This window comes from Triturus cristatus, chromosome 1_2 (assembly GCF_964204655.1).
Source record: "Triturus cristatus chromosome 1_2, aTriCri1.1, whole genome shotgun sequence".
Classification (NCBI taxonomy): Eukaryota; Metazoa; Chordata; class Amphibia; order Caudata; family Salamandridae; genus Triturus; species Triturus cristatus.
This window is the reverse complement of record NC_140580.1, coordinates 572,614,841-572,628,889: the sequence shown is the minus strand read 5'-3', so window position 1 is coordinate 572,628,889 and position 14,049 is coordinate 572,614,841. Positions and strand designations below refer to the sequence as shown.

Below are 14,049 nucleotides of genomic sequence, written 5' to 3'. Positions count from 1 at the left end.
TCATGTAATGGCTCATTGTACCAATATAAGGGAATTTTGGGACGATATTTTTGTGTTCTGCCAGATTTATTTTAAAATTAGCTCCCTTTTAATGAAAAACTGATACTATATGGTTTTGATTCAGATCTTAAAATATCCGCCCAACTGACTAAACTACTGTATATAGTAACGGCAGTTGCAAGATCTTTACTACTGCAAAACTGGCGGTCAAAACAGATTCCAAGTAAATTAGAGTGGATGCAGAAAATGAGGAGAGTAAGAAAGAGTGAACAAATTTATGCTCTGCGGGTGGGAGGAGGGAGAAAATTTGATAAAATTTGGGGTTCTTTTTTTGATTCGGACTGATGGTTATTTAGTGGATGATGCTTAACTTTATTATTTGAGAATCCTTTATGCTGAAGCTGTCTTTTATGGTGTTTGATCCTGTATATGTTTGACCAGCAGTCTTTATTGTCACTAAAGTACTTCAATAAAAATAAAAATTTAAAAAAAAAAAAAAAAAAGGTTTGTTGCATGACATACATGCCAAACGTTTTCATGGCTCGGCTTGGGCACAGACTTCCTAGAGTCAAGACAGACCTATGGCTCACCTCCCTCTATTAGTTTGCCTGTGCGTCCTCTGTTTGCAACTTGGATTTAGTACATGGGGCTGTCAGTCACTTAATGAAATCATCAGTAAAAGGCAAGGACTAGAAACATGAAGCCTTGCCTACATGAAGTGATTTGACAACTCTGTCTTGTTTCTTATAGCAGAGAAGAAGCGTGCATGCAGTGAAAGTACATTTAAAATAAGTGATCCCAGCGCAGGGACCCCAGGCCGTTGTGTTGTATGTGACCATAGTCATGAGTTCCCAGGGAGAACTGCCAGTCCCAGGTGCAATGGGCAGGTATACAGGTTCAGCTGGGGTGTTTGGGGTGTGACACCCCTCAAATGCATTCTTAGATTGTGAGTTGGGTCTGAAGGCTCTGGGTCAGTAATACTATGTCTGTTTTTCTCATTCTCGTTTCACTAAGAGGTTTTAACTTGTTTATTTTATGGATCGGTATCTTCAATATCTGTAGTGACCGGTTTATCAAAAAAGTGTTAAATCTTCACCCATTGAAGTACTCCTTAAATGGGTGTAAATGTTCAGCTTTTTAAATCCACAAATATTGGCAGTAGTAGGCTTGGAAAGCTGTGCCAATCTCAAGTTTCCATGCATTTTACTGCAAATCAAACACCCAATAGGTGGAGAGCTGAATGCTTTTAAATAGTCTAGCCATGGGTAGCATTTCAACCCATTGATTTTGGTCCACCTAATGCCTAATCAGTACTGACCCCGGTCATCATGTTATGTAGATTTGTAGAGTGTAATCTCAACTAGGAGGGTATATTGGTACTGAGCCTAGCCAAACATCGGGCCTAGTGGGACTACTCGGAAAGCCTGGTCTTCAGCTTCTTGCAGAATTCAAGAAGTGGGGAGGAGGCTCTTGTGTAGAGACAGGATGTTACACACTTTCAGAACAATGTGTGAGACAGCTCGATCTACTGATATGGTTTTCCATATGATTGGAATGTGTGTAAATAGCAGTTCAGATGAACTGAGGTGTCTTGAAAGTTTGTGAAAACAGATGCGATCATTGAGGTATGCTGGGCCAGTGACACATAGTGCCTTGAAAGTGTGGGTGAGGAGTTTGAATTGTGCTCGTGTGTGTATGGGAGCCAGTGGAGCTCCTTCAGGTGTGGTGTGATGTAAGTGTAGCATGGGAGGCTGAGAATGATTATAGCTGCCAAATTCTGAATGCAAAAAGAAAAATTGATGGACAGAATGCAGAACAATGTCATACATTCACCCCAGTACAGAGATCTGGGCCTAAATCCATTGTTTTTGTGCACCCCATGCCATTCCAGTTTGAACCCAGCCATATGCAAATCAGTCTTGACCCTGCACCCAATGGGAACAGTCCAGCCCCCACTGCCGGGCCAGGTGCTCCCTGGACTGTAAACAAGCATCCTAGGACCGGTTTCGGGGCTTCACGCCTCATCAGCCAGGATAGCTTGACTCCAGTGGCATGGAGAGCAAGGGACCCACGTCTGGGCATACCCGTCCCACTCAGGGTGACAAATCCAAAAAGAACAATTGATGGACAGAATGCAGAACAATGTCATACATTCACCCCAGTACAGATCTGGGCCTGAATACATCATTGTTTTGCTCCCCATGCCATTCCAGTTTGAACCCAGCCATATGCAAATCAGTCTTGACCCCTGCGCCCAATGAGAACAGTCCAGCCTGAACTGCCAGGCCAGGTCCTCCCTGGACTGGAAACAAGCATCCTAGGACCGGTTTCGGGGTTTCACCCCTCATCAGCCAGGTTAGCTTAAATCCAGCTTGAAGGTTATTCGTTTTTTCAATGGGGAGCCAGTGGAGATCGTGGAGGTGTTGGGTGATGTGGTTGTGACGGGGGATGTCCAGGATCAGTCTGGCTGCTGCATTTCGGACGGTCTGGAGTTTGAAAAAGTAGTTTCTTATTGATACGGAATAAAGAGTGTTGCCGTAGTCCAGTCTGCTACTGATGAGGGTGTTCATGACCATTTTTCTGGATTCAGGTGGGATCCATCTGAAGGTCTTTCGGGGTATGCAGAGGGTGTTGAAGCAGGCAGAGGAAACAGCGTTGATCTGGCAGTTCATCGTGAGTGATGAGTCTCGTATGATGCTGAGGTTTCATGTGTGGTCCGTGAGTGTGAGGGTGGGGGGCGTTTTGAGGGCAGGGGGCCATCAGGTGTCTTCCCATGTGGAAGGGGTGGAGCCAAGGATGAGGACTTCTGTTTTCTCTGTATTGAGTTTCAGGCAGCTCTTCCTCATCCAGGTGGCGACGGCTTTCATACCTTCTTGGAAAATGTGCCTGGTGATGTTGGGTTCTTTGGTGAGGGAGAGGATGAGCTGGGTGTCGTCGGCGTAGGAGGTGATGTTGAGCCCGTGGTTTCTGACGATGGTTGCGAGGGGGGCCATGTAGATGTTGAAGAGGGTGGGGTTGAGGGAGGATCCCTGGGGCACTCCGCATCTGGTCTCTTTGGGTCCCGAGAAGTTAGGGCAGCAGTCGGACTCGCTGAGTTCTGCCTGGGAGGAATGAGCATATCCAGCCGAGTGCCTTTCCATGGATTCTAGTGTCATGGAGTCTGGTGGCTAGTGTGCAGTGGGAGACGGTGTCAAAGGCGGTCGAGAGGTCCACGAGAATGAAGGCTGCCATTTGGTACTGGTCGAGGAGGGAGCGATGTCGTTGGTGGCGGCGAGTAGGGCTGTCTCGGTGCTGTGGTTGCTGTGGAATCCGGATTGGGAGATGTCCTGGACCTTGTTGGCTTCAATGAGGTTTGCTAACTGGGTGTTGACAGCCTTTTCTATGACCTTGGCTGCTAAAGGAAGCAGGTAGGTGGGCTGTTCCTATGAGGAACAGGGTCAAGACTAATTTGCATATGGCTGGGTCTGAACTGGGGTGGCGAAGTGAGCTAAAGAACGATAATGGATTCAACCCAGATCTGTGACTGAGGGTGTGTGCCTGAAAAGTTTCAGCGCTTCGTCCATCATCTCCTTGTGTTTGCTTTGTTCGCCCAAAGTTGGCAGGGTATGCCCAGACGTGGGCCCTTTGCTCACTTTGCCACTGGATTCAAGCTAGCCTGGTTGATGAGGGGTGTTACCCCAAAACTGGTCCCAGGATGCTTGTTTCCTTTCCATTGAAGACATGGTTCGGTTGTTCGGGCTGGACTGTTTCCATGAGGCACAGGGTCAAGCCTGATTTGCAAATAGTTGTGTGTGAACTGGGGTGGTGAAGTGAGCTAAAGACCGATGATGGATTCAACCCAGATCTGTGACTGGGTGTGAGTGTCAGAAAAGTTTCATCGCTCTGTCCATCTTCTCTTTGTGTTTGCTTTGTTCACCCTAAGTTGGCAGGGTATGCCCAGACGTGGGTCCCTTGCTCACTTTGCCACTGGATTCAAGCTAGCCTGGCTGATGAGGGGTGTTACCCCGAAACCGGTCCCAGGATTCTTGTCTCCAGTCCAGAGAAGACATGGCTTGGCAGTTCGGGCTGGACTGTTCCCATGAGGCACAGGGTCAAGACTGATTTGCATATAGCTGCGACTGAACTGAGGTGGTGAAGTGAGCTAAAGAAAGATGATTGATTCAACCCAGATCTGTGACTGGGGGTGAGTGTCTGAAAAGTTTCAGCACTCCGTCCATCATCTCCTTGTGTTTACTTTGCCAAGTTCTGAATGGTCTGCTTCCTCTGGTGAGATTTTTGTTGATCCCGCCATAGTGGGTGTTCCGTAGTCCAGCTTGCTTGTGACCGGGGTGTGTGTGACAGATTTCAAAGTGCTGATCGGGAGCCATTTGATAATCTTCTTCAGCATCTTCAGGGAAGCATGAGGAAGTGACGGCATTGACTTGGGCAGTCATGTCGCGTTTACTGTTGAACACGAGGTTCTTGGCGTGGGGCTGTGGGGGTGGGTGGCGGCCCTAGCTCTGTTGGCCTTCAGTTGAGGTCTCACGGTGAAGTGCTCTTATCAAAGATCATAATTTCGGTCTTGTCAGTGTTCAGCTTTAGACAGTTGGTCTTCAGCCAGTGGGCGATATCTGTCATGCAGGCATTTAAGTTAATCCGGGTACTGGGCATCTTGCCTGTGATGGAGAGAATGGGTTGCATGTCTTTGGGGTAGGAGAGGACTTTGATGTTGTGAGAGCGAATGATGCTGACTAGTGAGATCATGAATGTATTGAAGAGAGTTAGTCTCAGGGAGGATCCTTTCTGAACTCTGTAGAGGAGGTTGTGGATGTCCGAGGTGTACGGTGCCAGGCTGACTGACTGGGGTCCTTCCAGTCAGGAAGGAGCAGATCCATCTGAGTCCATGTCCTTGGATTCCGATGTTGTGTAAATGTTGGATGGGGTGAGAGACTTTGTCAAATGCTGCTGAGAGGTCTAGAAGGATGGGGCCCGCTGTGTCTCCTCGGGCCAGAGTCATGCAGATGCTATCAGAGGCAGCAAAGAGGGCAGTTTACTTCCTGTGATTGAGTCTGAAACCAAACTGAGTGTTGTTGAGGAGTTGGTAGTCGTTGAGGTATTTGGTGAGGCCTCTGTTGATGATTTTCTCTAAGACCTTGACCGGGAATGTTAGCAGGGAAATCGGTCTGTAGTTGGCGAGCATTGATGGGTCACCGGAGAATTTCTTGAGCAGTGGAAGGTCATTTGCCTGTTTGCAAGCATCTGGGAAGGTTGCTGAGAAGTTAAAGACATTCAGAATGGGTGTGATCACAGCACTGATGCATTGCAGTCCTCTGGAGTAGGCATGGTGAGGGCAGGGGTGTGATGGGACCCCTGAGTGGATGAACTTCATGGTGCCAGCGGTTTCTTCTGGGGTTATGATGGGCCAGGTGGTTAGCATTGGGTTTTTGGATGAGAAACAGTCCTTCCTGAACCTTGTTCTTCTCTCCCCTTGCTCCCCCCACTCTTTGTTTACTTGGGAAATTTGGGATTCATGTTCCCTGAATCTCACTGACTAAGCCATGCCCCTGAGCTTCTCCTTTGTGGCATTTAGCTCCTGTGTGGTGCTGGTGTATTATTCTCTGAATGGCCTGTTTTTTCTCTGGAAACATCGAGTGTCCATGATCTTTGGATGCATCAACATCAGAGCACGGCAAAGCATTCTCTAGGTCTGTGACTGGCTTAGACATGATTGTTCCACCTCAAATTATTGGGTCCTTCTCTGGTAGGGGAAAGTTGTCCTGATTCAAGCAGATGTGGATCTTTATTTACCACTCTATCCGCATGCAGCTGTCTCTGTCCTTTTGCATGCATACCACCACACACTAAAGAGCTTGGACTTTTTGTTGTTCCTTGAACATTCTGGAATAATAAATCCCCTTATGCGACACTAAGAAAACTTCAGAGTGCCAATTCTGCCTTGCATTGCTATGTTTCATGCCACTATGCCAAGCCCGATCCTGCAGGCTGCCACCACATCAGCCAAAGATCCTTTCTTGTACTCTTTGTTGATTGGAGCACAGGAGATTGTAAAGGTTTGCTTTGGTAAATGACTCATTGAATGGTGATCCCAAGCTGAGACTCACTTGGGACTCTGATTGACATCCAAACACAGATACACAACATTTAAGGTACTCTGTACATATTTACACTGAGGTATAACAAAAGAAGGTTACATGGGGAAGAGAGGAGTTGAGAGGCCAATAACAGTTCTTAAATGCATGAAACATTAAGAGATTGGTCCATCAGGAGAGTTACTAGTCTGGTGCATTTCAGTATTGGGTCAAATTGAAAAATTGCTATTCGTTTGAGAATTTGGATTAGATCCAAAAGGTGGGGGTTTGTATTTCTTGGGGCAATTAGCGGGCCAAGTTTTGTGTCTGTGTGTATTAGTAGGGATTTAAGAAGTCATCTGTCAGGCAGCTCGTACATTTGGCACCTCTAAAGAGTGACGTTCCTCGCTTGCATCCTGGTTCATTGTTGAGTCTGGTTGACATCATCCTCAATATATAATTCCTTGAGTGAAGGAGTGAGTATAAAGTTGTGGTACCATGTGAATTTCCAGAACATCTCGTTGGTAAGGGCCAAGCTGATGTAACTACGTCATGATTAAATGTAACATTGACAGCCAACATGAGAGAAAGAAGGGGTTTGTGGTAGCGTGTCATCTATTTCCGCTGTGAATAAAGCTCCAGTGAGAAAGTGTAGAGGATGCAGACATCTTAGACTGTGAGACAATAATAAGTAGGAAGACGTGGGAGAAGGATGTTGAAGTAGAAGAAACAAAAGTAGCAGAAAGGGATCAAATTCGAGCATATCACAGAAATATAGGAGGAGAAAGCAAATACAGGAGGAGGGCAAATGGTGAGATTGGCACGAAGCAGAGTGAGTGTCGCTAGCTGCAATTGGAGAATGAACCACGCTGAAGGAGGGGGCCAGGAGCATGTCTTCTCTTCCACCTGACCCCTCCTGACCTTCCCATAAACCTCCTTCTGACAGCTTCTGAGCAGCCCTTCTATGTTGGATGACTCTGTTGTGCCTCCTCCTAGTTGCCCAGTGACTGTCTCGCAGATGCAACAGTAAAGTTGTCATCCGCGGTCCGTGCAAGTAACAGCGGTGGGATTCCGAGGGATGATGCTGAAGGAAAATTAATTATTTATTTAATCTTCCCTTCGCATCGTCCCTCGGAATCCCCCCTTAAACGGCCCCACCGCCCACCACTGTTATCTGCACAGACCAGGGTTGAAAGTTGTTCTGTTTTTCTGTAGTGCCTTCGGCTGGCAAGGCATGGGGTGCAAATGCTGTTAATGAGGCCTCGTCTGGTCTCCAAACAAGATGCACAGCCACTTTTATAAATGAGCGCAAAATTTCAACCAATTTTTCACTATTTTAATCTTTTCTTTTCATACGAAGGTTCTCCTTATTTTAATCCAAACTTGTTTTTCATGTTACATCCATTAACATCTTGTATTTTAGTTACCCCTGAGGAAGTGAATGATCCCGAAATGCATTGGGTAGACTTGAAAGCGGCTGTGACATACGGAATCATGAACCCTCTTGTGCTGTTGAGAAAAATCCTGGATAGGCCCTTTTGAAATAAGATGATGAAACGTGGATGTAACATGAAAAACAAGTTTGGATTAAAATAAGGAGAACCTTCATATAAAAAGAAAAGATTAAAATAGTGACAAATTGGTTTAAATTTTGGGCTCATTTATACAAGTGGCTGTGCATCTTGTTTTAAGACCGGACGAGGCCTCCTTTTCTTCGCATTTAGCAAAAGCGCATTGGACGAAGCGCACACCAAGGTTGCATGCCTTAAACACTGTCAAGCAGTAATCAAATATTGAATTAATTAATTTTATTTATTTATAAAGTTTTATGTAGCGCAGACATGATCCCGAAGGATATCAGAGCGCTTCACAAGTAAGGGTGGTCAGGCAGGCAACAAATACAAATCAAAGGAACAGTTACAAAGGTTACAACAAAGCAGTACAAGAGTTGAAGAAACAAAACAAAAACAAAAAATATTTATATATATATATATATATATATATATATATAAATATATATATTAATGAATGAGTGCATTCTACTATTTACAGTGTGCAAATGCTGTTGCCACACACCTACTCATCCAGTTGTTTGGAGACTTCTGGTGTTTAGTTGGAACAGAAGCATAAACACATCATTCCCCAGAGAAAGTTAGACAATGGGGTCTGTGAAATCAGGGATGGCAAATCCACCTGGTCAATGCGCACTAATGGAAACCAAAATGGCGAGCCAGACTTTTTTCATGGACCTTGGGTTGCCTGAGAAGGGAGAATAGAATCAAAGGCTGCACAGGCACAGACAGAGGTAACCCCTAATTGCAGTGGAGTGGGGGAAAGACAGACACAAGTCAGGACCAAACTGCACTAATTGCGCAGAGAACAGGCGGAGCTGGGTTCCGTCAAAAAGTACAGAAAGTTGAGACTGATTGCAAGAGGAGGGATTATGGATGCAGGGACGATAGACGTCTCGCTTGTGTGTGTGTTTTCTCACCGAAGAGGCTAAGCAGGAAGAGTGGGTCAAGAAACGATACTCAACCCACATCCCATCTACCTCTTTCGACCACCAGTAGCTCTTTTTGAGTGGAACACAAAACCCTCTGTGAACACCTACGGAGCCGGGTGGGGTAAACAGAGCGTGATCTGCATGTGGCCGGGAATAAGACCAGCAAGGTAGGGCAGTGGCCTGCAGAATCCTGAGGAAGAACTAGCCCTGATGAAAGAAATATGTCTAGCACGATATTCATTCATTTGGATGATAATGGCATGCAGTGACAACATTTACAAGAACCAAACCAACTTGCCAGTAAAGTCATCAGGATTGAGTTTGTTAAGGTTGTTTTGCTAGATTGCATAATGACTGTGTTCTGATAACATCATATTGAAAAAACACATCTTCGCTGCAGGCAATCACGAGGCTGGACATTATTTGAAACCGAAGAGTCCAACTCCCTACTACTAATACCATTAATTGAATAGAATAAAATATAGGCACCATGACGACACTCCTGTGACACAGTGCGCGTTGCAACGTGTTACTTGCCAAGTCACTAAACGCTTCCAGGATGCCTTAACATCACCACCACATCAAAGAAGCATGGAACAGACTTGTGAACACATATCCTAGCATATCCTAGCACACAATGCATCCACCACAACGGAACAACACACTGCATGCATCAACACACTCTCACAAAACTAGTGTTGTGCCAATTACCACCAAAAATTGGATCAGTGCTGAACAGAAACAGAGGGCAACTGGGAAACAATCGATCACACGGTCAGTCAACCAATTACAAATGTTATGACATACCACTCTCTTGCAACCAACACAGCCTCGACGGTCAAGCATATATACAATCATAGTTAGGCTGGTGGTCCTGTTGGCCAAGAGAACTGTGCTGGCAACATTGTCTATCAAGCTAGTTTAGCTAGGCTAGCAATCTGCTGACTGATTAGGTAAAATGTTACAGGATAGCTCGTCTTCCTTATGAGCTTGAGATGTTTGGCAAATACACTTCCTTGGTACTAAATTTGCCCACCTTTCCTTTCCCATATGCTGCATTGCTTTTCCACATGCAAGGTCAGAGGCAACTCACTGGCAAAATGTCTGTGAACAAAACATTCACTTGACACTTAACACTTAACATCTTTGTGTGGAGCGCTTCACGCTTGTTTCTAAGCACTGTAAGCAAAAGGTGTTACTAGTGCCCTGTTTGTTGATATTCAGTGTACCAACTTAAAAAACCTAGGTGGTTGGATTCAATGTATGGTGGCACTTACCCCTTGGCAGTTCCCCTGCTACTTGCATGCTTCTGTCCACCAGAGCGCCAAAGGCCCTCCATGTATCGAGACGTCATTTACAATACAACAAAATATAAACAATGGTTCCATAGGGAAACAATTACTTTCAATCATAATAAATCAAAAACCACAGGGCCGATTTTTCTCCTAAAGATATATTATAGGGAACAAATCTTGGTTTATCCAATATAAGGAACTTTGTACATATTTTTGTTACATTGTGTAAATACGTACATATACTGTAATTATCTGCACTGTCACTTATTGCACTAAGTCACTTTATTCACTTGTTCACTGCGTCGTTTTCTAAAAATATTGTATATACAGCCTTAGCTTTATCTTTTTCAATTTTCGGATTTTGTCTATCCCCAATTCAAAATACAAAGAATAAATTGCTATATCTAAAATTGTACATTTTTGTTTGATATTGATTATTCAATTGATTTATATATGCTGTGGTTTTTGATTTATTATGATTGAAAGTAATTGTTTCCCTATGGAACCATTGTTTATATTTTGTTGATGAGGCCCAGGTTCCTTGGGTTATAGGGTTACCCCTGTTTCTTTAACTTTTGTCATTTACAATACAGCACTCCTATCTCGTTCCCCTTACTAATGACCTTGGCTAGTCCAAAATCACATGATTATCCGTCCTGTGTCGCTAGCTGTGTTGTCCTCTCTATAATCAGCATCGCACTAAAATGCGGAGTGTGTCTGTCAACCCAACACTTGCATTACTATCCGCAACATCCATTCATCCTGCACGCCTTTTGCTTGCCACATACTCGCCCAGCTTTCCCCATCATATCCTTAGCCGCACATGCATATTATCCATCCAGAGTCGAAGTCCAGTTTGTAGATATCAACAGTCTGTCTCACTTGGCCGGTGCCACCTACGTGAGCATAGCTGCCATGACATGCTGTTCTGCACACATGCTAACCAGCCACGCTTCTCTCAACAGAGCGCCAAAACTGTGCAGTCATGCATGCTTAGACAGCCCTGACTGTGGACACATACATTGCCGGACAGCTCACACCGCCAAGAGCCCTCACCAGGGGCAGACAGACACTACACAAATATAAGGGACACGACAGAACCTACGTGTCACAATCTCGGACATCCCCTCGCACCCTTCCATGGTCTATAGAATGGCACCATTATTGTGGATAAATGGTACAAATAAGTGTACTAAAACAGGTTTTGCTCTGCTTCGTGGGGGCTTATGGCATCATGTGTTGGTGCTGCAAAACTAATAAATATATAGACCAGCATTTTTGGTCCCTTTACTGAACATACTTGCAACTACCTCCTAGGTACGTGTAGCTACATTGTTAACCGTAATGTTTTCATCATAATAGAAATGGTACTGTTTTCCTCTGGAACGGACTGGCTTAAACATGTTTTCCAGGTTCGGCGACAACGGGAGCTCTGAAGCCAGTGCGAGTGGGGGATGCTGTGCGCACTGTAGCTTTAAGAACGGTCCCGTCTGCTCTTGCTCCCCCGGGGCCTCTGGGGGGCGATGTTTCGGCCGCGCGCGCGTGTGTAGGGCTCGGAAATGTGTGGGGGCGTGGAGTGCTGGAAGAGGGAGGGCACTGGGCTGTCCGAGGCAGCGAGGACGGAAAGAAGTCGATTCAAACTTCCATCACTTCAGGACCAACTTAGGGCAGCAGCCGGCGCCCGCGCGCTGCCAGCCGAGGGCCGGTGTGTGGAGCCCAGGGAGAGCGCGAGACCGGCTGGAGCTCGAGCCCAGGACTGACCCACAGAAGGCTCTTCTTTTCGGGGCAGGTCCAAGCGCCATGGAGGAGGAAGGCAGCGACGGTGAGGCAGGGTGCCTGTGTGTGTGTGTGTGGAGGGAGGGGGGGGGGGGGTGATAGGGAGTCTGGAGAATGAATGAGGGCAGTGTGAGGTACTCTATCCTGCCCGAATCTCTGCCCTCCTCCCTCGGTTGCCGCGGCTGCCCTTGCTCTTCGATGATGCGGGGTGTGTTGGACTCTGCCACACTGAGCCTTTACACATGCGGTGGCGAGAGGCACTCCATCTGGGAAAGTCCCGGAGGGGGTACACGGAACACTCTCAGTCAGGTTATTTGTCCGGGTAATCACGCGGGGCGAATAGACATTCGTGAACGAGTGGCCTCTAGGTGCTCCCGGGCGCAGCAAGTTGCGTCGAATATCCGAGTTCAGTCTGTTCCTAAGAACTCCGTGTTTGGAGTTTAGATTATCAACAGGAACACTAAGTGGCCCACGATGACTCAATTTTCGCTTGATGAAGAGGCCAGGAATCGGATCAGGCCTCTTTTTTCACGGTTTGCTTGTATATCCCTCGACTAGTTGCCCAAGACTGTGTATGGTGGGCGATTACTCATCCGCCTTCCCTCACCCCCTCTGCTGCCTTTCAAGCGGTGCACTCACTGGGTGAAGTGGAGGTGATTAATGTAACCTCGATTTCATGAAATGATCGAGCGCGTTCATAAGGGATGTGTGTGTTCTGTAAGAAAGGGGCTGGGCATTTGGTCTCCGACATTTTTCCAGACTCCTGCACAGTGGAAATATTCGTGAGCAGCGGGGACACCCCAGATTGCATAGCAGAGGAGGGCAGAGGCCCTGTCCTAAAGAGCAGGACACTGGCACCGTGATCCAGTGATGCACGAGGCAGAGGGCACTGCACAGAGGGGTGGCACACTTGGGAGCCTGCATGCAAGCGCGTGGCTGGCCAGGTGTTTACGCGCAGCATCCCACTATTAGTGCTGCTGGACACCTCCTGCTTTGATGTGGTTTGTTGAGTGAAAGTTATTTAAGGGCTGTGCAATTACCTTAAGTGGTTGTTACTCCAACGTCCTGAAACTGCACTTTAGCCTCCTAAGTACAAATGCACCGCAAATAATTGTTTGTGATGATTGCACCCGCACGATGTCTTTGCCCATACACAAACCATTGTCGGCCTTCCAGTTGGACAGCTGCAAATTGTTTCTACCAGACCTAAACCAGTTTGAATATGCATTTAAACCCTCTGCAGAATATTCCAGCTGCACGCTGGACAGGTCACCGGGGACTTCTCTGGCTTGGCATTCTTAGTATCTCCCTGGAAGTCGCTTTGCAGTTTTCCGCCTGACGTGCCCCACAGAAGGGGTGCGAGATGCAGTCCGTAGCGCGAGCTGCTGTGCCTGGCGACGTCTCTTCTCCACGTCGATGCGTGCCTGCTGCGCTGCTTTCAGTGCTCCGGCCCCCCGAGGGGCGAGGGCGCATTACACGCTCCGATGGCGAGGCTGTGAGGAGGGCAGGCCTCACCTGGCACCGAGTGCGCATGGCTGCGCTGATGTGCCTCAGAAATGCCCTCGAGCCCCTGACTGAGCTCTTATCCCCGACCCCTCTCTGCCTCTCCCGCCCCCGCTCTTGGATGGAGCCGCAGATATTGTGTTACCGCGCTCTGGCTACAGAGGGATGGAAAGCCTATTAAGCGCTGCTTGCAGATAGATGCGCCCCCCCGCGCTTGTATTTGGATAGTTGTACTTCATTTCCAGTGCTTATGCTCGCGAATCTTGCTTAAAGCATTCTTCAGCATTTGGGTGTCATTTCGGTGCTGTTTCTGGTGAAGAGCAGCACTCGTCATAGGCATTGTTTACCTATCATGAAAGTAATGTGTAACCTGATGCTGAAATTAGTAGCTCTTGCATGTGAAGAGGCCACACGTCTTATTTTTGCTCGAGGTGAAGCAGATGCAGTCTTAGTTAAGTTGTGAAGATAGAGCCCCTCTCATTGAAGCTTTGTGTCGCCTACCTGTTTGGTTCACTGTTAACAAACTATTGTTTTTATGTAGCGCCTTCTGCTTTCGACGCGTCTTTGTAACGCTGCAAATGACAGACGTATGGCATACTCCTGCGATTTATGCACTTCTTTAGAAGGAGGCAGAGGTTTTTTTTGGGGGCCAGTGGTTTTAAAAGTGCAGACACTTCTTCTATATGGGACAGGGGGCTCAAACATGTCTGGGTGGGGGTGGCCAAGGGGAGGAGGGTGCGTCTCTGGAAGGTCTGAATGATTGACTTAGTTGGTGAAAACTTTCCAGAGTGAATCGTCAGTCTCTGGGAGCTAGACCGTGTCAGCAGTATCTACATTTATTTGGAGAAAATAAGAATATTTGGACGTCATTGTTTAGCTGCCTTCGTTGGAGTATTTCTCCCTC

General features: G+C 46.8%; 1 protein-coding gene across 7 annotated transcripts in view; it reads left to right on the top strand.

Moving 5' to 3' along the window:
- LZTS2 (leucine zipper tumor suppressor 2) overlaps nucleotides 1–14,049 on the top strand; it is a 647,770-nt gene that overhangs the window by 449,347 nt on the left and 184,374 nt on the right. Inside the window, exon 1 of one of the 7 annotated variants that reach the window (XM_085606504.1) lies at nucleotides 11,439–11,688. The exons of the other annotated variants lie outside the window; for them this stretch is intronic. The gene's annotated coding sequence lies outside the window, so the exon portion shown is untranslated. Of the gene's footprint in view, nucleotides 1–11,438; nucleotides 11,689–14,049 lie in introns of those variants that run through there. 7 annotated transcript variants of the gene reach the window in all.